General features: G+C 44.7%; 1 protein-coding gene across 1 annotated transcript in view; it reads left to right on the forward strand.

Annotated features, from left to right (window-relative positions):
- Positions 1-23,794, forward strand: part of BARX2 (BARX homeobox 2) — a 67,437-nt gene that overhangs the window by 12,535 nt on the left and 31,108 nt on the right. The gene's annotated exons all lie outside the window — the stretch shown is intronic.

Consider the following 23,794-nt stretch of genomic DNA (forward strand, 5'->3'; position numbering starts at 1 on the left):
GCCAGACGCTGGGTGCTTCTCTTCACTAAGGAATTTAAACTGCATGGAGACCCTCTAGGAAGTAGTTACTATTATCACTGGTTTTGGGGGGAGGAAAGCGACACTTGGGGAGGTTGAGTAAATGGCAACACGGCCACATGAGGAAGTGGCAGAGTTGAGGTTGGAACTCAGGTCTGTCTCTTTCAATATACACAGTCATATGTCAATTAGAAGTCACGTCTGTCTTCTTCCACGGAGGCCCCATGCTTTATGTAAAGAAAGGTCCAGTGAGTGTGCTGGCTGCCGAGGGGTATGGTTTGAACCTGTTGACTCCTTTACACATATTTATAACCATTTGACATGCGCCAGTCTGTCATTTCCTGTGATTATTTGTGTTTCTGAATGATTCCAAACAAATTCTAAGCAGCAGTTCTGTCTTTGGAGGACGTGGGTGTTTGGGAGATTTTGGGCCTGCTGCCGTCCGGCTGGGCGGCCCTTAACTCATCCCATTGCTCCTGGACGTCAGTGTCCGTATCTGTGTAACATTCCCAAGTCTCCTTTGGTCACAGTGCTTCCACGAGCTTTGGAAGCTTCTTCTGGATAAAGCTTTTCCATGGGAGTCGAGGGTGGAATTCCCAGGCACGCGTGCGTTCATTCATTTATTCATTCTTGTGAACCAGAGAGAAAGTACTTAACAACTGAATGCCAGCCAATCGCCTTGAGACTTAAGACTTGGAATATTTTTCACGAAATACTCATTAAGTTCAGTGGGAAAAAAAAAAAGTCTGGCCATTTGTTTGGCATGGCTTAAAACAAAAGAATAAGCAATGAATTTTTTTCGCCCACATTCTATCCAGTCAGGCTGGTGTGGGTTCTGGGGAATCTGTGTTTTTAAAAAGAGCTTTTAATGAAAAGTCAAGTTTGAGAATCACTGTAGTGTAGATGACGGCTTAAAGATGAGCTTGAGGTAATTTACAGCCATGACTCAAATCTGTGAAGCAGTTTAGTGGAGTCATCTTACTGGATAGGTTTTGAGTCAGATGGTCCTGGGTTGGTTTGTGTTTTCTTGTCTGTGTGACCTTAGGCAAGTCATTTAGCCTTTCTGACCCTCAACTTCCCCATCTATAAATGGAAGATAGTAATAACTACCTAATAGGGTTAGTCATGTAGGTTAAATGAAATAGTGTGTGTAAAGCACTTAGCGTAGCTTCTGGCATATAAGTACTCAGTAATTGATAGCTTCTATTACAAATGATTATCTTATAATAATAACCTCATCTTGGTTGGCCGAAGCACAGCCCTTTGGAGAAAGATTACTATTCGTGGTGGATGAAGCTCAAGAAAAATTAGATATCCTTTAAAAACCACTTCACTCTCGGGCATTCTTGTGGGTTATGTCATTACACTGGCTGCCTCCTAGGGCCTCCTCTTGCAGCCTGGGTGGGGTCCGTGAGCTGTTGAAGTTCAAGGCTTCATGAATAGGTATGTTTCATTCCCCCCATCTTTCTGTTTTATAGTGTGAATTCAGAATTTTGTAAATTCATCCATGAGTGGCAAAAACTGGTCAAACACGACAGCATCACAGAATGTGCTTTGTTACTCTTTTTTTTTTTACAAGAGTTGCTCAGGATTAATTACCCCAGGAAGTGTTTCATCATGTAGCTGTGCCTCTCAAGAACCGTTTTTAGAAAAGTGGCAGAATTTCTCAGCACGTTTAACTTTTTTTTTTCCTTTGAAGAGTAGAGTTAGGGATAGTCTTTTCTTTTGGAAGAGGCTATGAGTTTTTTTTGTTTGTTTGGTTTTTTGTGGTACGCGGGCCTCTCACCGCTGTGGCCTCTCCCGTTGTGGAGCACAGGCTCCGGACGCGCAGGCTCAGCGGCCGTGGCTCACGGGCCCAGCCGCTCCGTGGCATGTGGGATCTTCCCGGACCGGGGCACGAACCCGCGTCCCCTGCATCGGCAGGCGAACTCTCAACCACTGTGCCACCAGGGAAGCCCGAGAAAAATCCTTTTGATGAGGGTGAATGGAATTCTTCCATGGGTTGAAGGAAGCCCCGGTGACCAGGGCAGAACCCCGTCCAACCGTTTATACTGATGATTCCTTCAAGCAACCTCTAGTGAAATCATCCAGGTTCAGGGGTGGGTGGGGGCCAGCTGGAAGCAGGTGGGCTAAGACACGTGGATGTGTCGTTCTGGTGCCGTGGGGTGGTATTTATTCGTGGAGAGAACGCCGACGTGGTCCCCTAAGTGCCTCAGAACCATTGTGGAAATAGGACTGAGCTGGAGATATGGACCTTTGGCAACTTGTTGAGACCATTCTGTTCAATCTGTGAATTCAGAGAAGCCAGGTGTTTCTACTCTGGTAGGAGGGGAGTAGGCAGGAGTGGGTGAGGAGTGAGAAGCAATGATGGGGAGAGGAGAGTCGGGGGCAACAAAACGATTATCCTCCTGACATAGGGATCCTTACGTGCTTGTTCAGCATTTGTTGTCCAAATCTGAAAATGAGAATGGAACATTTCATTTGGGAAATTGCCCCGTGAGTACGTGCTTCTTCTCAGAGGCATAACTCAGAACTGACAGCCAGCCGATGGCTTGGGGTTGGGCCAGGGCCCGCCTAGCCACACAGTTGTCTCATCATCATATATATTATGATAATATATATTAATGATGCAATAAAGAGTTGCACCATCCCGGGTCACAGAAGATCACTATTGTCCTATTAAGATGCAGTAATAGTGTTCATGCAGCCCAGTGCAGGAGGTGTGTGCACTTGAAGTGAGCAGGCAATGGGGATGCAGAGTTCAAGTTAGAAGAGCTGTCAGAAAGCCACCCCCAGGGCTCCGCACGGGCTCATTCTGGGCCGGCTCAGTGCCTCAGTTTCTGCCATTGATAAAACAGACCCTCCTCCCCTGTGTGTGGGGAAGAGGGGTTGATTAAGGAGTATTAGTGTAATGCCTTGAGGAGATCAAGGTGCGGTGAACAAGCACAGACTCCACATGAGGGAAGCTGTTAAGTGTCAGGGTCATTCCGTACTTTTCTAGACGACTAGACCCCAGGGAGGCCAAACCTGGATGGCCAGCTTTCTTCCTGCCGCCACGAGATAAGGATGGCATTTACATCTGTGCACAGAAGAGATCGGAAGAACAATCTCCTGTGACATGTGAAAATGATATGAAGTCCAGATATTGGTGTCCACGAAGTTTTACTGGCGACAGCCACTCTCCTTTGTGGACATATGGAGTCATTTTGACGGAGAGAGTGTGGCCCACAGGGCCTGAAATACTTACTGTCTGGCCCTTCTCGGGAAAAGTTTACAGACCCTTGAACAAGACTGTTGGAAACAGGGTTCCTCGGCTGTGAAATGAGGTTGTTACTGATCCACATGTGATGTCATTCTCAGCCCCCAGATACCTCCTTTGTTGTGTCACAGATTGGGGTCTCTTGTCATCCCGTGATGTGTGGAGGCGTGAAAGTCAGTTTGGTGGGGAATTTTACAAGGACTCTCTGAAATTGAGATCAGGCTCTTAGCTCTACGGAAACATTCCCAAACCTTTCTAGAAATAACACTAGATTTTTCTGCACAGAGAGAGGGGTGAAAAATATTTACAGGAAGGTGGCTGGGATTCCACTGAATTTGGGGGACTTTTCTTTGCATTTCTAACCCTCCCTGGTTTTCCCAGAGGAAATCTGAGGATGACAACTGATGAGAGACTGGGAGCATCAGAATTACTGACCTTTTTCCATTTGAGGTTTGGGTGACTTTTATATGCTTCTTCTTTGACTTTAATTTGTTTCCTGGCCCTTGAACGTTGTGTAATCACACAGGCCCATCCGGAAGGGTGTGCATCACTGGATAAAGCACTTATTGCTGGGGTGCTTTCTGCGGTGGAAATGCACATCTATATGTGCCTGTCAGAACTGTCACCTCGTGAGGGTCAGGGCTGCCAGGCCTCTCGGGAAGGACCCAGCATGATTTTCTTGGTGCCTCTGTCCCATTCTCACTTTTGTTTAGGCACTTGGGAATGGGTAAGGCTTCAGTATTTTCTATGGCAGCCCCTGAGTCATGAAGCGCTAGTTAAGTGGGAGACTGAAATTAATCTGACTTGGCGATAACTTCCTATTCGTTGTTGGGTTTCTCCAGCCACTAGGCTGAGAATCCTTTAGGTTTAGCCCTTCCCACTGGGATGGAGTGGAGAGGGGTAAGGACAAGAGGAAGGTAGAGTACCTTCAGAGGAAGAAGTGATTGATGTTGCAGGTAAAATTCTACCTCAAAGAGAAGTACGTGTGGGACACGCTACATCTGACTTTCTTTCAGAGTTGAAGTCACAAGACGACAATAATAACAATAATAAAATAAATATAAAAACAAATGAACATAACAGCAGACACTTACATAATACTTCCTATGTACCAGACACAGCTCTGAATGCCTTACATGAATTAATTTATTTAATTCCTACCCCAATCATATGAGGTACTATTATTCTTCTCATTTAATAGAGAAGAAAGCAGAAAGAAGCAGGGAGATAGACCTCTTCTTGGGTGGAGAGTACAGAAAAGAAGAGGACAGGCAGTAACATTCTAAGTCATATACAGACTGACTACATGAAGGGAGAATCTCTGATCTCCATGATGCTAACATGGAAAGACAAAAACCCTACGCAAAAGATACAGGAGGAAAAGCAGAGGAAAAGTCAAACCTTGTCACATGTAGGGAACTGTGTTGCCTCATTTGGAGCTTAGACGCCTGAAGAATTACTTATTTTCAAAAGCATGGGATTGGGTACAGAGTAGATCTTCAGCAATATTAAAAATACTTTTTCTTATATTACAACTCATTTGACTTTCCTTACCTAGTTCTTTACTTCTAGGCTATACGCCCCTAGAGTGGTGAGGACATGTTTGTTTTGTTTTGTTTTGTTTTTTCCTAAGGAGCAGTAAAGTTCTTACACAGCTGGAGCCCTAGGGAATGTCTTGGTGCCTAAATTTGCCAAGTGAGTTAGTGGTGGATGAGGTTCACTATTTTATCCACTATGCTTCACTGCCTTAGGCATTGTTCCAGGCTGCGTGTGATTTAAATAAATTTCACCTGATTGTTAATATTTAAAAAAACTAAATGTTGGGTAGATAAAAATATTTATAAAATATATGTAGGATAAAAAGAATAACAATACAGAGGGGTTGGGGGAGGGATGGACTGGGAGTTTGGGGTTAACAGATGCAAACTATTATATATAGGATGGATAAACGACAAGGTCCTGCTGTACGGCACAGGGAACTATATTCAATATCCTGTGATAAACCATAATGGAAAAGAACATGAGAAGTATATATACACACACGTATAACTGAATCAGAAATTAACAGAAATTAACACAACATTGTAAATCAACTATACTTCAATACAACACAAAGAATAACAATACAGCAAACACCTGTGTACCCACCACTTGGTTTAAGAAAAAGGGCATTTAGTCTGAGTCTGCCTGTGCCCTTCCCTGGCACTGTCCCCAGCCCTTTGCCCATTAGAGGGAACCCACATCTCAGTTCTCTGTTCAAAAGCATAGCCTGCTTTTGTTTGGCATTTTACCGTATGTTTGTATCTCTTAATCACATGTTGTTTAGCTCTGCTCGTTCTTGAACTTGACATAAATGTTATCATACCGCATGTATTTTTGTGACTTGCTTTTTCATGTAGCATCCAAGATTTGGAATCACATAGATTCCAAGAATCCCCTATGCTGTGTGTAGCTGCAATTCATTCATATTCATTGCTATATAGACTCCAGAGTATAAATATTACACAATGTATTTACCCACTCCACTGATGGACTTTTGGGTTGCTTCCAGTTCTTAGTATAGATATTGCTGCTTGAACATTCTTGTTAAATTCTTTTTTAAAAACCAGTGGCCAGGAGGACTTATTTAATTAGTTTTTCAATGAAAAAGCATAGTCTTAGAGCTTAATGAAAATTATAATGTCTATTCCTTGCACAGATAAATGTAGTTTTCATTTGGGGGCACATACTACATATTAAATGGGTTTATTTATTTATTTTAGGATTTTTTTTTGATGTGGACCATTTTTAAAGTCTTTATTGAATTTGTTACAATATTGCTTCTGTTTTATGTTTCGGTTTTTTGGCCCCGAGGCATGTGGGGTCTTGGCTCCCTGACCAGGGATCGAACCCGCACCCCCTGCATTGGAAGGCAAAGACTTAACCACTGGACTGCCAGGGAAGTCCCCAGTGGGTTTATTTTTAATAGCCGTTTGGGTTAATTATTTTCCAGAATTGTCAATGATCTGTGTATTTTATTTTGTAAACGAATCAAAGCATTTATTGTAAAAATCACTGGCAAGAAACTCTGCCCAATTTTACAGTAAAGGCTTTGTAAATATTTTGATAAATAAATTTGAAAATACTTAGTGTAAATTAGAACGTGAAGTACTTTCTTCTCTAAATTAAACATGAGATAAGCTTTTGTCATCCAAAGCAACAAACAAACACTATTGCATTATGTAGCTCAGAGGGTCTTTGCCCACTCCTGTTTACTTGGAGACTGGAAAAGAAATTCTTAACATTTTCCAACTTAAAAAGATAGGCCTGAAAAAGCTTTTGAAATCACTTACAGAGTTGTGCAAAGGCACAGAGATTTAAAGCAGGTAAGGAACTAGAGTCCAGTCTGCTTTTTTTGACTGGAAAGAAGACCAAAGCTCAGAGTAATTAACTGACTTACCCACGATCACAGCGAGGCCCGTCGGCCTTTTAAATACAGCTTCTCTAAAACAGCGATGTGATCTGTAGTTTCATCTCTAAATTAGAAGCCACCAGCTTCTTTTCATAAAAACGTATATATATATTTGCTTCAATGTATCTTGAATTATTTAGTATCCTTCCAAAAAGAAAACCATTAACACAATCTATCATGACAATTTGAAGTTTGATTTTTCAAATTGCTTCTCTGCACCGTGTCCACTGCTGACCCTGGAGAGGTTTCCACTTGGTTCCCAGAGCCCGGTTTCTGGCAGTGAACAATATTCCCACTGTCTTGCACCCTGGCCGCTGAAGCTGTTGGAAGACAGACATAGAGCTCGAAGGATCCTGGGTCATGTCAACAGGTAATGGGCCCAGGCCTGGCTCAGCAGCTGGTCCTGGGGCTTTCCCTCTTAAGGAAGCAGCAGCTTTGCAGGAGCAATCTTTTTATTTTATTATTTTTTATTTTTTTAACATCTTTATTGGAGTATAATTGCTTTACAATGGTGTGTTAGTTTCTGCTGTATAACAAAGTGAATCAGCTATATGTATACGTACATCCCCATATATCTCCTCCCTCTTGTGTCTCCCTCCCACCCTCCCTATCCCACCCCTCTAGGTGGTCACAAAGCACCGAGCTGATCTCCCTGTGCTATGCGGCTGCTTCCCACTAGCTATCTATTTTACATTTGGTAGTGTGTATATATCAGGCCTCGATCGTGGGCAGTGAGTACCGTGCATTTGGGGTGGGGTGTGAGGCTTTTTGTGCTCCTGGAATCGCCCCAGCCCTCCCATCCCTTCCACCAGTGCCGCCTCCAGCTCTCGCCCGCTGCCCCATCCTGAAATAGCCATGGCTCAGCACGGAAGAAATGTGCTCCTCTAATCCTAAGGAGCTGGTGAGGCCTGCATTTGCCAAGGGGACGGGTTTTTACTTTCATCTCCTTTCGGGAGAATCCCTGAAAGCTTAAAATCTGTTTTAAGAACCTGATAGGGGGCGTCTCTGGTGGCGCAGTGGTTGAGAGTCCGCCTGCCGATGCAGGGGACAAGGGTTCGTGCCCCAGTCCGGGAGGATCCCACATGCCGCGGAGCGGCTGGGCCTGTGAGCCATGGCCGCCGAGCCTGCTGAGCCTGCGTGTCCGGAGCCTGTGCTCCGCAACGGGAGAGGCCATAACAGTGAGAGGCCCGCGTACCACACACACACACAAAAAGAACCTGATAGGAACCTGGAGTCCCACCGTGGAGACTGATTTTCCACCTCTGCTCCTCTCTTGGTGACTCTGGAAAATCGCGGTCCTTTCCTGGGCCTCTCCTTTTCCATTGTGGCGTGGGTATAATAACACCGATACTCCTGGGTTTGCTGTAGAGATTGAATGATCTGAATGATCTGAATCCCCTGAATCTTATATGGACAAAGGATTTCACCTCTGAATTACATCTAAGAAAAAGAAAAAACAATCCTACGTGTTTCCTTATGTTTCTGCATCAAAGACAGGAGCCCATCTGCCAGAGGCCAGAGTGGGAGTGGTGTCTGGATTCAGTCTGTCCAGCCCCGTCACACACCAGCCGCCCCCTCCCTGTGCCCCAGCAGTACGGGCTCGGTCGGGACAGTATGTTGAGACCTTGTGTCCGACTGCCCCTCCTGTGGGGCTCTGAGCTTCCATCGGGCAAAGATTGTGCCTTATTCCTCTTTGTGCCTCAAGCATCTAGCATGTTAGTGCCGTGTGGGAGGTGCTAAAAGCAGTGTAGTTTTACAAGTCACTAAACTGTTGAGATTTGTCTGTGCCTGGTGTTTCTTTACAGGACTTTTTTCTACTGTAGTTAATAGGTTTCTCTCTCACTCAATCTTCCCTGCTTCCTCCACACCACTGACCTTTCTCCCCTTCTGGGGACCACCCCGATCCTACACCTGTGGTTTCCAAATGTAGCTGCTCCTTTCCAGACCCACTTTTTTTTTTTTTTGGTCTAATTATTTATAACATGCAGCTTGCCACGTCTAGGTAATAGACCTCATTATCTGGAATGGCCTGCTCCAGCGTGAGAATCCTTAAGTTGAAGGCCTTATTTACCTATTTTAAAGTGTCCGCTGGTTTTTGTTGTTGTTTTTTTTTAATTCTCTCAGTTCCTCTTGATTGTACTTTACCATGAGGGATAACAGTTCATTTCAAGTTAATCTGTGAGACTAAAGTGTAACCTGTTTGGTGGGGGACCGGAGTTGAATGGCAGCTGTTAAACAGTGCATAGCACCTCCTCACAAAGGCTTAAACATGAAAAAGGAGTCGGAATAGTAGAATATGCTGGAGTTTGGTGAGGACGGTGAGTGCTACAGGACATGGGATGTGCACGTACAGTTGCAGACAATGACTGAGCTTCCAAAGACAGGGCTCCTGAACCTTCAGCCCCAGAAGAAGGGCTGCTGGAATTACCAGCAGGGTTCCAGTACAGCTCATGGACCTTTATGCTGTGTCATCACACACCACCTGTTCCTTTCTTCCTTAAAGTTCCCTATGATAGAGACATACAGATTTGCCCCCTTCATGAACCATAAAGTTGATGATCAGGATAACTGCAAAACCTTTTAAAACTTTCAGAGATGAAAAGTGATAAGAAATTGAAAGAAGTTAAGTCACCTAATGAACATAACTGGCATTAAACATCTTTTCATGAAAGAATCTGGCCTAAGCTAGTGGATATGGGAAAATGCCCTAAAAATGTTGAAAGCATCATTTAAGAGTGCAGACCCATTTGGAAATAAAAATTATTTTTATTATTTAAATTAATTATTTTTGGCTGGCGTTGGGTCTTTGTTGCTGCATGCAGGCTTTCTCTAGTTGCGGCGAGCGGGGGCTACTCTTCGTTGTGGTGCATGGGCTTCTCATTGCGGTGGCTTCTCTTGTTGCGGAGCAGGGGCTCTAGGCATGCGGGCTTCAGTAGTTGTGGCATGCGGGCTCCGTAGCTGTGGCTCCCGGGTTCTAGAGCGCAGGCTCAGTAGTCGTGGCGCATGGGCTTAGTTGCTCCGTGGCATGTGGGATCTTCCCGGACCAGGGATCGAACCCATGTCCCCTGCACTGGCAGGCGGATTCTTAACCACTGCACCACCAGGGAATCCCTTTTAGTATTTTTTTTAATTGAAGTATAGTTGATTTACAATGTTGTGTTAATTTCTGCTATACAGCGAAGTGATTCAGTTATACTTATATATAATTTCTTTTTTATATTCTTTTCCATTACGGTTTATCCCAGGATATTGAATCTAGTTTCCTGTGCTGTGCAGTAGGACCTTGTTGTTTATCCATCCTGTCTATGGATAGGATGCATCTGCTAACCCCAAGGATAATTTTTTTTTTTTTTGCGGTATGCGGGCCTCTCACTGTTGTGGCCTCTCCCATTGTGGAGCACAGGCTCCGGACGCACAGGCTCAGCGGCCATGGCTCATGGGCCCAGCCGCTTCGCGGCATGTGGGATCCTCCCGGACTGGGGCACGAACCCGTGTCCTCTGCATCGGCAAGCGGACTCTCAACCACTGTGCCACCAGGGAAGCCCAAGGATAATTATTTTTATCACCAGTCTTTATATAATGTTGTAGATGAAGTTGTATCGAATGTAATAGAATATTAATGACAACACTGTCTGAAATGCATCTTTAGAAGTTGTGTTTTAAAAATAAGGCAGCAGAAACTCAACATCATATTTGTGTAGTAGAAGAACAATGCAAACAATTAGGGTGAATTGTGTGTTTTTGAATCATGACTTACTGTTGCTTCATAAATCCATTTTGTTTGTTTTTTCCTTTTCATCATTTTTGCCTTGGAAGGTGGGGATATTATTCATATCTCTTGATGAAGTTAGGGCTTTGTGTTTTACCAGGAATGGAGGTTCATTTGCTGTACTGAGTTTACTTTTAATTTTGTAATGAGCCCCTAGAGTGACAGGGGTAAGTTGTTTCACTTCTTTTGAACTCTATTCCTTTTGAACAGAGACAGTATGCTCGTTAGTCAAGTGCTTGGAGGTCCTTAAATATCAAACAGGAAACTTAGGAGAATGCAAAATATGATTCTGTACATACAGTTGTTTTCCTCTTCCAAGCAGATGTTCAGTAAATGCGTCCTTATGTAAATTTGATTGAGAATTTAACAATTCACAGTTCATTGTAAAGCATTGGAATCCTAGTTGCAGCAGGTGAAAACAATATCTCATTGCTGTTCCCATTGGACTTTCAGGTGTGTGAGTATTTTTTTTTTTTTTTTTTTTTGCGGTATGCGGGCCTCTCACGGTTGTGGCCTCTCCCGCTGCGGAGCACAGGCTCCGGACGCGCAGGCTCAGCGGCCATGGCTCACGGGCCCAGCCGCTCCGCGGCATGTGGGATCTTCCCGGACCGGGGCACAAACCCGTGTCCCCTGCATCGGCAGGCGGACTCTCAACCACTGCGCCACCAGGGAAGCCTGTGTGAGTATTTTTGATTCTGGTGCATTCATCATTTGGTTAGCTCAGTTCATCAGATCCTGCATGGGAAGTCAGGAAATGTATTAGCTCACTTTGTACAGAACACAGCTCAGCACCATTTGTGAAAGGTGAGTTTGATTTGAGTTCTAATACTTGGCTTATGGAACCTCAAGCGAGCCAAGTGGCCATGATGGGGTTTGTGAGAGAAGAGGGCTGTGCAGCTCTGAGTTTTCTTGTCCTCAGAAGGCTTGGGATAACTGTGTTTTGTTCCTTGGTAATACAGTGGTTTGGAGAAAATCCTTTCTGACTACTTTACCTCCTTAACCTACCATTTTTGGGATTACAGTTCAACTCTAGGGATATTTTCAGAAAGAGAAAAAGCATAAGCACTTTTTTCAATAGCTCTTCAAGGAACATCATATGGACCACTTGACGGTCCATGGACCAGCTCACACCCACCTGGTAGAGTAGCCCATCAGTATTGCATTTGTAACACACATGCCTCAGCACACTAGGCTTTCCTGGAGTGGAGTTAATTAGACAGCTTATTGTTTGGATTACTGTTCTTATGGGAAGACTTCCAGATTGACTGGCGGGGCAGAGTGGGTGGACCAGTGGTTCTGGAGAGCCAAGAGAACAGATTAGACTGTAAGCCAGCTGCTGCGTCTCCCGCATCTGGAGCGTCTGTGGCTCTTTGATTAGAACCATAGACCTTTAGACCTGACATGTGCTAATGCTGATCGTCTCAAGCACCTTTATGTGGGGGAGGAGAAACAGGTGTGTGTCAGCTCGGGAAACATTCATGGAGCGCCTGCTCTTTGCCAGGATGAGGGAGCAGCTACAATATGAATTATCCCCTCAAAGAGCTTACTGAGTAGTAAAGGGCTATAAGCATATTATAAGTGCATGTAAATACTCTGTGGAGAGCACTGTGAAAGGTCAGCACGGAGGCACTGTGGGAGCACAGAGGCAGGGATTCAGCCCCATCCATGTAGGAAGCAGCAGGAAAGGCTGGGGGAGGCTTTATGGATGAGAAAACCTGAGCTGAACCTTAAAGGATGAATAAGAATGAGCCAGGGGTCTCTACAACCATTTGTGGTTGAGGTTAAGTAGCTCTCCCCAAGGTTGCACAACTAGTAAATGGGGAATCTAGGCTTAATCTCCACACAGTGTGTCCTCAGGGCCCCTAATTTTAATTTTTTTTTTTTTTTTTTTCAGTACGCGGGCCTCTCACTGTTGTGGCCTCTCCCGTTGCGGAGCACAGGCTCCGGACGTGCAGGCTTAGCGGCCATGACTCACAGGCCCAGCCGCTCCGCGGCATGTGGGATCCTCCCGGACCGGGGCACAAACACGTGTCCCTTGCATCGGCAGGCGGACTCCCAACCCATGCGCCACCAGGGAAGCCCCAGGGCCCCTAATTTTCACTGTAGCGTCTCTAAATGATTCACTCTGACAATGTGGCTTCATTTTCCACATTATTAACTTAAAAACTTCATAGGAAGCAAATTGAACCTTAGCTGATATTTAACCTTATTATCAAAAGACTTAACTAGTCCTTATTATGCTGACACCGGTCTCCTAAAATAAAATAGCTCTGACCTTATAAGGTTTAAATGTTTCATTGTAATATGACATTTCAGGTTCCTGGGAATAATTGCTGTGCTATTTTATTTTAATTGCCATGCATAGCATATCATGGAATGGAGAATTCTTCCATCAAACTTGAACTATCAGATACACCTATGGTAATAAATCTTGGAATTAAAAAAAAAAAAGAATTAGCCAGGGGAATAAGAGTCCCGGGGTGAGTCTGGGGGCATCCTGGGAAGAGGGGAAATATGATCAAAGATGAGATGGCTTGGGCTTCCCTGGTGGCGCGGTGGTTGAGAGTCCGCCTACCGATGCCGGGGACACGGGTTCGTGCCCCGGTCCAGGAGGATCCCACATGCCGCAGAGCGGCTGGGCCCGTGAGCCATGACCGCTGAGCCTGCGCGTCCAGAGCCTGTGCTCCACAACAGGAGAGGCCACAACAGTGAGAGGCCCGCGTACCGCAAAAAAAAAAAAAAAAAAGATGAGGTGGCTTGATACAGCATAGTGTGCATCTGGGAACTGCAGGCATCTCAATAGTAACAGGGTGTGAAGTGCAGAGAGCAAGTGCTGAGAGGCGGGGTCAGAAAGGAAGGGGCGCACGCCACAGGGGTTTCCTTCTGTAGGCTCTGGAGAGTCCCTGCCTGGGTCCAAGCAAGGAAATAACAATTGGATGTGGGTTTGAGGAGAATCACTATGGGGATGACTTTGACAGGGACAAGACTGAAGGCAGGAGAACCAGTTAGGAGGCTCTTGCCATCATCCAGGGAAAAGATGACGAGCTAGGACAGTGGTGGGATTGGGTCAAGGATGGAGCCTTGGGGAATCCCAGTGTTTAACGGGCAGGAGAAAATTAGGAGCCTAAGCAAAACCCTGGTCAGGGAGATAAAAGAAAGAATCAGCAAAGAGTGTCAAGAGGAGAATTTCAGAAGGAACGAGTCTGAGGGATCCAGTTGATTAAAGGCAGAGAAGTGTCCAGAGCGGTGGTCTGTGACCTGGCAGTGCCAGCATTATCTGGGAGCTGGTTACGAAAGCAAACTCATGACCCACACTTCAGAGACACGGTCTAAATGCGGAGATGGTTGTCGATGACCTGGACAGATCATTTTCATTGGAATGGCTGGGACAGAATCAACACTGCAGACAATTTGGGAGTTGATATAAAATGAGAAAGTGGAGATAATATCGCCTTGCAAGAAACTTGGACAAGATAGGAAAGCAAAATTGTTAGACATGGATGTAAGTCAAGAAGACACATTTCTTAGCATGGGCCAAGACTTGAGCACCTGTTTTTCAGCTTAAAGGAAAGTAGGAAGATTGAGGTTTATGTTAAGGAGGTGGATAAAGAACAAACAAATATGTAGAAGACATAAATATCCTTCCATAGAAGTATATGAATAAATGTAAATTATTGTAGTGTGGGATGGACTGAAATGGTTGCTGCCCTGGGGTTGTGAGGCTTGGAGTTTAGATCTGGCTCTGTTTTTCAAGGTTTCTTTGAGAAACCTTGTGTATTCATAATACATTGTGTATTAATAATAGCCCACAGCTTTTTTTTTTTAACATCTTTATTGGAGTATAATTGCTTTACAATTGTGTGTTAGTTTCTGCTCTATAACAAAGTGAATCAGCTATACATATACATATATCCCCATATCTCTTCCCTCTTGCATCTCCCTCCCTCCCACCCTCCCTATCCCACCCCTCTAGGTGGTCACAAAGCACCGAGCTGATCTCCCTGTGCTATGCGGCTGCTTCCCACTAGCTGTCTATTTTACATTTGGTAGTGTGTATATGTTCATGCCACTCTCTCACTTCGTCCCAGCTTATCCTCCCCCCTCCCCTTGTCCTCAAGTCTATTTTCTACGTCTAGCCCACAGCCTTTTAAGGCACAGACCTGGTTTGAATTCTGAGTCCCTCACCATTAAGTGTGTAAATGTGGGCAAATTATTTAGACACTTTATTTTTTGCGGTACGCGGGCCCCTCACTGTTGTGGCCTCTCCCGTTGCCAAGCACAGGCTCCAGACGCGCAGGCTCAGCGGCCATGGCCCACAGGCCCAGCTGCTCCGTGGCATGTGGATCTTCCCGGACCGGGGCACGAACCCGCGTCCCCTATGTCGGCAGGCGGACTCTCAACCACTGTGCCACCAGGGAAGCCCTATTTAGACATTCTTAACACTTGTTTCTTCGTTCCTAGAAAAGGCATAGTAATACGCACTATGGTGAGTGAACATGGCGATTAAATAATAGAGTGTGTATGAAAACTCTTGGGTGTCCCATACTAGCGTAGATGGGATGAGCACTCAACAACCGTATGAAGGAATGTCTAAGGGAGTTGATGTAAAAATCAGCACATGACCGGGCAGGCTGTTTAATATTGGAATGTTGCTATTTTCCCATCTGTGGAAAAGGGCGAATAGTAGTGCCCTTTTATTTACAGGATTTTATAAAGAGAAAACGGAGCTATTTATGAAACACTTTGATGACATTTAATGTTTCAGGAGTGAAAGGAAACATTTCGCAGTACTGAGGATTGACTGGCTGGTTACCTCCTTCTGTAACAGTTTCCTGGTAGATCCTTTAAAAGAGAAATCAATTAATCAGTCACAAAGTCTAACAAAAGACAGGACACTGCAGGAAGGAAGTGATTCTGGCCACATCAGGAGCTCCACTGGTTCACAGTAAAGAACTTGTTTAGAGGAGGAGGGTGGCGTTTGCAAATCACTTCTTTTTGCAACTGCACGGTGTTTGGGGAAATTGGCAGGTGCTAAGAACAGTGGTGTCCTTGGAATAATTGTGTCCCTTGAGCTGCGATGGCCTCCCTGGCAGCTCCATGGCTTTGCGGAGCTCTGAGCCCAGTGGCTTCCTCAGCCTCTTTATGTTTCGTAGTTAGCAATGAGCTGGTTTGGAATGGTGGTCACTGTTGGTCGATTCCTTTGAAATTTCTTCCTTTCCACTACTTCTTACCTACAGAATAGGTTGTGGGAGAAATAGGCGTGGCTATAACAGGACATTGTTGCAAACTTCATGTTTATCGTGGTAATGGGGTGATTGCTGCCTTGTCGTCTTGGCCATCCTTGAAGGCTGTGTGAACTTTGGATCTCCCTCGCAACTGTTATTCCCAGTTCATCCACCAGGCTGCTGCTGGTTTCTCAAGCTTCAGCCTCCCAGGTGGCAGCCTCCATTCTTGGACCACCATTTCCCAACCTGTCCCCCCACCTTTGGTCACAGTGCTCACTCAGCACGAGTATTTCCCAAGCTGGTGGTGATGAGTCCATCTTATGTTTCCCATATAACTGACTGGCATTTCCTTTTGTAGAACTGATATGGAACTGTGGGTGCCGGATGTGAAAGCAGGAACTTAGCCTCCATCCTGTTTCTTGCTGAGATCGTTCATGATTGCTTCCACTGCAAGTGGATTTTGGATCAAATGGAAATTTGTACTTTTCTGTAGGCAGCAAAAGGTCAGCAGGGGTAAGGACAGCATCAGAACAAGGGATGGGATGCTGAACCAGGAACCCATTCTTTTTCTTTTAAATTGAAGTATAGGTGGTTTACAATGTTGTATTAATTTCTGCCATACAGCAAAGTGACTCAGTTATACACATATATACATCCTTTTTCATGTTCTTTTCCGTTATGGTTTATCCCAGGCTATTGAATATAGCTCCCTGTGCTATGCAGTAGGACCTTGTTGTTTATCCATCCAAAACATACCAGTTTGCATCTGCTGATCCCACACTCCCACTCCATCCCTCCCCCACCTCCCCTGCCCCTCCTCCCCTCCCCCTCGGCAACCAAACGTCTGCAGGAAGCTGTCCTAAACAACGATTTGATCGAAGCTTCCATGAAAGATTATCTAGTGTCCATTTCACCCTGCAATTTTTCTGAAGGAGAACTGTTGAGACTCACAGCCACACCTGCTGACACAGCCATTTTTGTTGCATTTCTGACTGCTCTTGTCACATCCTGAAGGAAACCCAGATCGGAGGGGTCATCGCAGGAGGCTGCAGGCTCACCTGGGGAACCATGCCCTATTCACAGGTTACAAGGGCAGGTCTGTCTCATGAGCCAACCAAAATGGTGCCGGGAATAGATGTCACTCTTCTTGTCTTGCTTCAGGTGATGAGAACCAATTAAGAGGGTGACACATAGCAGAGATGGGGAAGGAAAACACAGAGGGTGTCGATTTGTTTCCCTTGGCCCAAGAGAGAGAGCAAGCATTTGCCATCTGCCTGCTTCCCAAGTGCCCTTGTGAACTGCTGGATACCTTCAGCTTGTCGGCTGACCTTTCCGGGCTCCTCTCCCCCTTGGTTCATAAAACAACCGAGATGCTACCTGCTCAGTGAGAGTCACGTTGTCTTAATGAACCCGGTGGGAAATGCTTTTCTCTTTGGAGAGCCTAGCTGTTATTGCACGTTTCCTTCCCAGGAGCACGCAGAGCCTGTCCATTTGGTGTGAGCCGTGGAAGGAGGCGGCCACCAGGTGCCCTCCGGAGCTTTCAGTGGGGGAGCCATTCGGAGGGCACCAGGCTTGTTTTGATCTTCGCTCAGATGGGAGGCTTTAGTGGGATCCCCTCTCAGGCTGGGAAGGGGACTCTTTGATCTCCCTTTGCCTAATAGGCAGAACCCTCTTCTCTGTTTCCTCTAAGGACAAAAATAAACAGAGAAGCTGAGTTTGTGAACAGCTGTGTAAACAATGCAATTTGGAAGTATGCAAAAAATATGTGGGTTATATATACATTCGTACGTATATCCTCTTGATCTGGTCTTGCATCCTTGTGACCACTGCTTGATCTGAGAGAGATTTCCATCGGATACAGTAAAATCCAGTCCCTTAATGCTTCGACGGGTTTAAGGCCTCAGAGCATTTGGGCAGAAGCATTTTTCTCCCCTGGACATGCAGCAGTTCTGAGACATTCCAACTGCAGTGTTTACAAGTATAATAAGACAGCCCTCCTTAATATGCCAAAGGCAGTCTACTCACACTCTAGAGGGTAGGTAACTTGATTGTCCAGTAGAGGTGATTAAGTTTCCACTTAGATGATAGAGTCTGCAAGTCTGAAGCCAAATTCATCTTCTTTTCTGTGCCCCTTCCTCCCAAGGAGGTCTTTCTTTTGACACCTGTCACTTCTTTAATGGGATCACCATTTGCCTGCTGACAGGCACAAAGCTCTGGAGTGCCCTAGATTTGTCTCCTTTGTTCCCAACCTCGGAGCGGTCTCTGAAAATTTTCTCTTTAGTCTGTCTCTTCCTTGACACTATGAGTTCAGGCCGTGGACCTGACCAGGACTAATGAAACAGTTTCCTAACTGATAATATAACTTAACATTTAAAGATGATACATAAAATTGTTTGGATAATAATATGATAGGATAGAAAGCTCACACACACCCTTTAGACGCTTGGGAGAATAGAGAAGAAAGAAACAATGACTTTCAAAAGATTGCAGAGGTTAAACATTTAGAAACTGTTTCACAGGGCTTCCCCGTTGGCGCAGTGGTTGAAAGTCTGCCTGCCGATGCAGGGGACTCGGGTTTGTGCCCCGGTCCGGGAAGATCCCACATGCCGTGGAACAGCTGGGCCCGTGAGCCATGGCCGCTGAGCCTGCGCGTCCGGAGCCTGTGCTCCGCAACGGGAGAGGCCACAACAGTGAGAGGCCCGCGTATCACAAAAAAAACAAAAAAAAGACTGTTTCACAGTCTAACGTTGGTCTCTGGTTATTTTCTGTGGCTTTTCCTCCCTGACCTGTCCTGCAAGTTTTTGTCTTTATACCTGTGTCACAATGCTCCCTCTGCCTAGAATACTTGCATTCATTCCTTCCTTCTGCCCATCAAAATCCTCTCTGTTAATCAGAGTGGCTCACGGCCATGTCCTTCCAGAACATTCCAGGCAGAAGTCTTCACTCCCTTTACTGAATTTCTAGAACTTGTATATATATATATATATATATATATATATATATAATTTTTTTTTTTTTGCGGTACGCAGGCCTCTCACTGTTGTGGCCTCTCCCGTTGCGGAGCACAGGCTCTGGACGCGCAGGCTCAGCGGCCATGGCTCACGGGCCCAGCCGCTCCACGGCATGTGGGATCTTCCCGGACCGGGGCACGAACCCGTGTCCCCTGCATTGGCAGGAGGACTCTCAACCACTGTGCCACCAGGGAAGCCGTAGAACTTGTATATTCTTTATTCCACGTTTAATTGAATACCTTGCTTTATAGGTTCCTGTGTGTAATACTTCTTACCTGTCTCCCTACTAAGTTATGGATTCCTGGACAAGAGGGGTTTTTATTTTATTTATTGTGTTTCAGTTTCAGGTGTATAGCAAAGTGATTCGGTTATATATGTATATTTTTCAAATTATTTTCCATTATAGGTTACTATAAGTTATTGAATATAGTTCCCTGTACTGTACAGTAAGTCCTTGTTACTTATCTGTTTTATGTATAGTGGTGTGTATCTGTTAATCCCATACTCCTAATTTACCCCTCCTCTCCCTCCCTTTCCCCTCTGGTAACTATAAGTTTGTTTTCTATGTCTGTAAGTCCGTTTCTGTTTTGTATATAGGTTCATTGGTATTATTTTTTAGATTACACATATAAATGATATCGTATAATATTTGTCTTGCCTGACTTATTTCACTTAATATGATGATTTCTAGGTCCATGCTTGTTGCCATAAATGGCATTATTTCATTCTTTCTTTGGCTGAGTAATATCCCATTGTATCTATGTACCACATCTTCTTAAACTAGTCATCTGTTGATGGAAGTTTTTTTCCCTTAAACGTATTTGTTACCTACAGAGCATAGCATGGTGCCCTGCATAAGGTAACTCCTAAATAAATACTTTAAAAACAGAGGGATGGTACCAACCATGATGACCACACATTCATCTAATATCCCTTGTGTGTGGGGCAGGTAGGGATAAATTGGAAGATTGGGATTGACATATACACGCTACTATATATAAAACAAATAACTAATAAGGATCTACTGTATAGCACAGGGAATTCTACTCAATACTCTGTAATGGCCTGTATGGGAAAAGAATCTAAAAAAGAGTGGATATATGTGTGTGTATAACTGAGTCACTTTGCTGTACACCTGAAACTAACACAACATTGTAAATCAACTGTACTCCAATAAAAATTAATTTAAAATACATTTAAAAAATAATATTATTTTCGTGCCCATCATTTTGTGCCCTTGTGCCTGCCCATCATTTCTTTTTCCAACTTTATTGAGACGTGGCTTTTTCCCCTCCAAGAGCTCATAGCCTGATTCAATTAGCAAGTCTTGCTACAACATTGTTTCTAATTACCCTGTTCCCATCACCCTCTCCTGGAGAGTGAAGTCTCCTTTAAAGGAGACTTTAAAAACTGCTTTCAACAGTTGGGCCCAGCACTCTGCAGTGGTCTGTGTTTAGCACTTCTATTAAGGAAGCCTTGGCTTGGCTCTCTTTGAAATGTGATCAACTCACACCCCCCCTTTCACCCATCCACACTCCACAAACAGCTGATAAATCAGATGTTTTCCATGTTACATGTATTTAATTCATTTATTCATTCAGTAAACTTGGAGTATCCACTAAATATTCAGTACTCTACCAGGTGCTGTCTCTAAGATACAGTTCGGGACTAAGATGCAGTTCTGAAATTGAGCTCCGTTTAGTAGGAAAGACATAGATAAACAGAAATTACCAATAGAGTGCGACAGTGCTGTGATAGACATGTTTGCAAGATGTTACACGAAGGAGGCGCATTTAACCAGCTCTCTTGGAATGGAAGAGGGTTGGGGGGAGGGCAGAGAAGGATTCCTGGAGGATTTGGTACCTCCGTGAAAGCTTGGAGCATTAAAAAAAGTTAACCGGGCGAAGGAGGAGAACCAGGCAGACAGAACAACCTTCGTAAGAGCTGGGGTGTGAGAAGGCCAGGGGTGTTTGGAGGACTGACCAGAACAGGTTCCATGATGAGTGAGGAAGCTGCAGAGGTGGGCAGGGCTTTGCACGCTGTGCTAGAGAGATTGGATTTTGCCCTGAAAAGCCATTGAACTGTATATTTATATCTTGATTTTAGCCCATGCCAAGCTTTACAAATTCTGATGATGTCATGCAATTATTACTTTGTTGTGACATGAGAGGGTTTGATAAGAATACCTTTTCTGTTTCCAGACAAATTGTGGATTAAAATGTTGGAAAAGGAATAATAAAACAAGGACGGAGGCCCCTAACGTGAAGGTAGCCGTTGAACAGCGCCGAACACGGGCGGTCGGCGAGCAGCGTGCAGGCCTTGCAGAGTCTGCTGCACCCGCCCGACCTGGCTTTTCCCGTCTCCCCAGAGCCCCGCTCTGCTTCATGCACATCCTCTTTGCTGTTCCTGGAATGTGCTAATAAGCTTCCCCCCCACCACCCCCGCTCTGGTCCTTCGCCTCTGTCATTCCACATCCTGAAACACTCGGTTCTTTCTATGGCTGGTTCGTCTCACCCTTCAGATTTCTTCTAAAAGGTCTCCTCTTCAGAGACTGTATCTCAGCCCTCTTACCCCCAAACCTCACCTAGATATTCTCCACCACTCAACCTGAATACTTCTTTCATAGTACTTATTGTAAGTATGATTATATATTCAGTTATTGTATTATTTGTTCATCCATGTGCTGTCTCTCTAGACTGTAAGCTTTCTGAGAGGAGAGACCATGTCTCTTCTGTCTACCACAAGTGCTCAGGAAATATTTAGGTGCTGTTTTGTTTTGGTTTTTTTTGCGGTACACGGGCCTCTCACTGTTGCGGCCTCTCCCGTTGCGGAGCACAGGCTCCGGACGCGCAGGCTCAGCAGCCATGGCTCACGGGCCCAGCCGCTCCGCGGCATGTGGGATCTTCCCGGACCGGGGCACAAACCCGAGTCCCCTGCATTGGCAGGCGGACTCTCAACCACTGCGCCACCAGGGAAGCCCCTGTTTTTTTAAAATTTATTTTTTGGCCATGTGGGATCTTAGTTCCCCGATCAGGGGTCGAACCCGTGTCCCCTGCAGTGGGAGCGTGGAGTCTTAACCACTGGACTACCAGGTAACTCCCTATTTAGGTGCTATTAAATGTGGAGGTTTCTACATGAACACCCATTAAATATGATTGAACATCAGCCCTAAGATATGGACAATGACCTTTGTTGACTTCAGGCTAAGCAAGGAGGAGTCTAATTATTATCCAGAATCCAGAGTGATGGCCATATTGTAGATAAGGCTGAATTATACCAAGATTCTTTCCAAGTACATTCCTGGACAGGCTTGAAATAGGTCTGTGATTCAGAAGATGTCACAGTCTCTCTGGTTGTGCTATGGTGACCCTCCCTGTAGAGCTGAGTCTATAAAGAAAGGCAGAGAGTAGATATAAATGAGAATGATATGGACATGATGGAGTTACGCTCAGTAAGTAGCCCTTTAAATCATTGGGGAGCTGTGCTTATATGGGGATTTTGTAATGGAATCTTGGGGTGATGGGCTGTGTGAAATCAGGGGAGGAGTGGAATTGTCCTGAGGCTCCTGTAAGGCAAAGTTCAGAGAAAAGAGGTTTATTAGCTTAGAGACAGGAAGACTGGGAGGCTTCAGTATAGTTTATAAGCATGTCAATCAGTAAATCAATAAGAATTTGTTGACTTACGGTTTGTACTTGGTGATAAGTTACTTCTCAACCCTGGCTGTAACAACAGACTCCCCAGGCCTCACTTCAGGTCAATTAAATCAGAACCTCTGGGAGTGGGGCCTGGGAATTAATATTTTTAAAAGCTCCCAAGATCATTTTAATTTGCAGCTGGGATTGAGACTCACAGGCGTGGAGTCTCTTTGGAAGATAATCAGATATACAGTAGGACCCCTGTCCTTAACGTGCTTGACTGGATCTTGGAATTTAACAGGAAAAACTTAAGTAATAATACAAGGTATGCCACATAAGTAGTTTGCAACACATGTGGACGAGGTTGGAATAGCGACATATTTTTGCACTTGGGATAGTTGGGGATAATTAATTGAATGCCAAGTATGTACCCAGCCATGGGATAAGCTCTGAAGGAGATACAGATGAGAATAACACACAAGAGACTTCTGTTTCAAATAGAGGAAAACAAAAATAACCAGAAGGCTATTTGCTGCTGCTAAATTATGGTTGAGAATTTAAGATATTGAAGAGGAATTTCTTGGCGGTCCAGTGGTTAGGATTCAGCTCTTTCACTGCGGTGGGCCCGGGTCCAATCCCTGATTGGGAAACTATAATCCTGCAAGGTGTGCGGCATGCCCCCCCGCCCCGCAAAAGAAAAAGATATTGAAGATACATCATTAGATATCTTTGGAAAAAGTTTCTAGTTGCAGGTGGAATTTGAATTTTGCCTTAGAGAACTGCAAATAATTAATTTAATTTTACAGTTTAAAGGGCAAACAATGAGGACATACTTCTTCCCAGGAACCGTGTTAAGCACTTCACGGGAACTCTCACGTTCAGTCTCACAGTATAGTTCTGAGCTATGTGTTATTATTATCTCTCTTGTGCAGGTGGCAAAACCAAGGCTTATCAAGGTTAAAGACATTTGTCAGAGGCCACACAAGGTACTGAGTGGTGGAGTTAAACTCAAAACCAGGGCTGTATGGCCCTTGGGCTGGGCTTATAACCACCATCTATAGGGCCAGTGTGAGCAGAGAAGGGAGGCCAGGGTAGGCAAAGAATATTTCTTGCACATTGAGTAAGTAGCAGGTGAGGTTGAGTAGACCTTTGATTGGAAAGGTGAGTTGGGGCCCAGTTTAATTTATCAGGGGTTTTGATTGCCATTACATGGAATTTAACTTTATATCTGGATACTGGGGAGTCCGTGAAGGTTTTTGAGGCAGGAAGTTCCATGATAAAAAGCATTTTTTAGGAAGACCTTAAAGCCTGAAGATATGGAGACCAGTTAAAAAGATCTCTCAGCAGATGAATGGATCAAAAAGATGCAGTACATATACACAATGGAATACTACTCAGCCATGAAAAAGAATGAAATAATGCCATT

This window comes from Lagenorhynchus albirostris, chromosome 9 (assembly GCF_949774975.1).
Source record: "Lagenorhynchus albirostris chromosome 9, mLagAlb1.1, whole genome shotgun sequence".
In the NCBI taxonomy this organism is placed as follows: Eukaryota; Metazoa; Chordata; class Mammalia; order Artiodactyla; family Delphinidae; genus Lagenorhynchus; species Lagenorhynchus albirostris.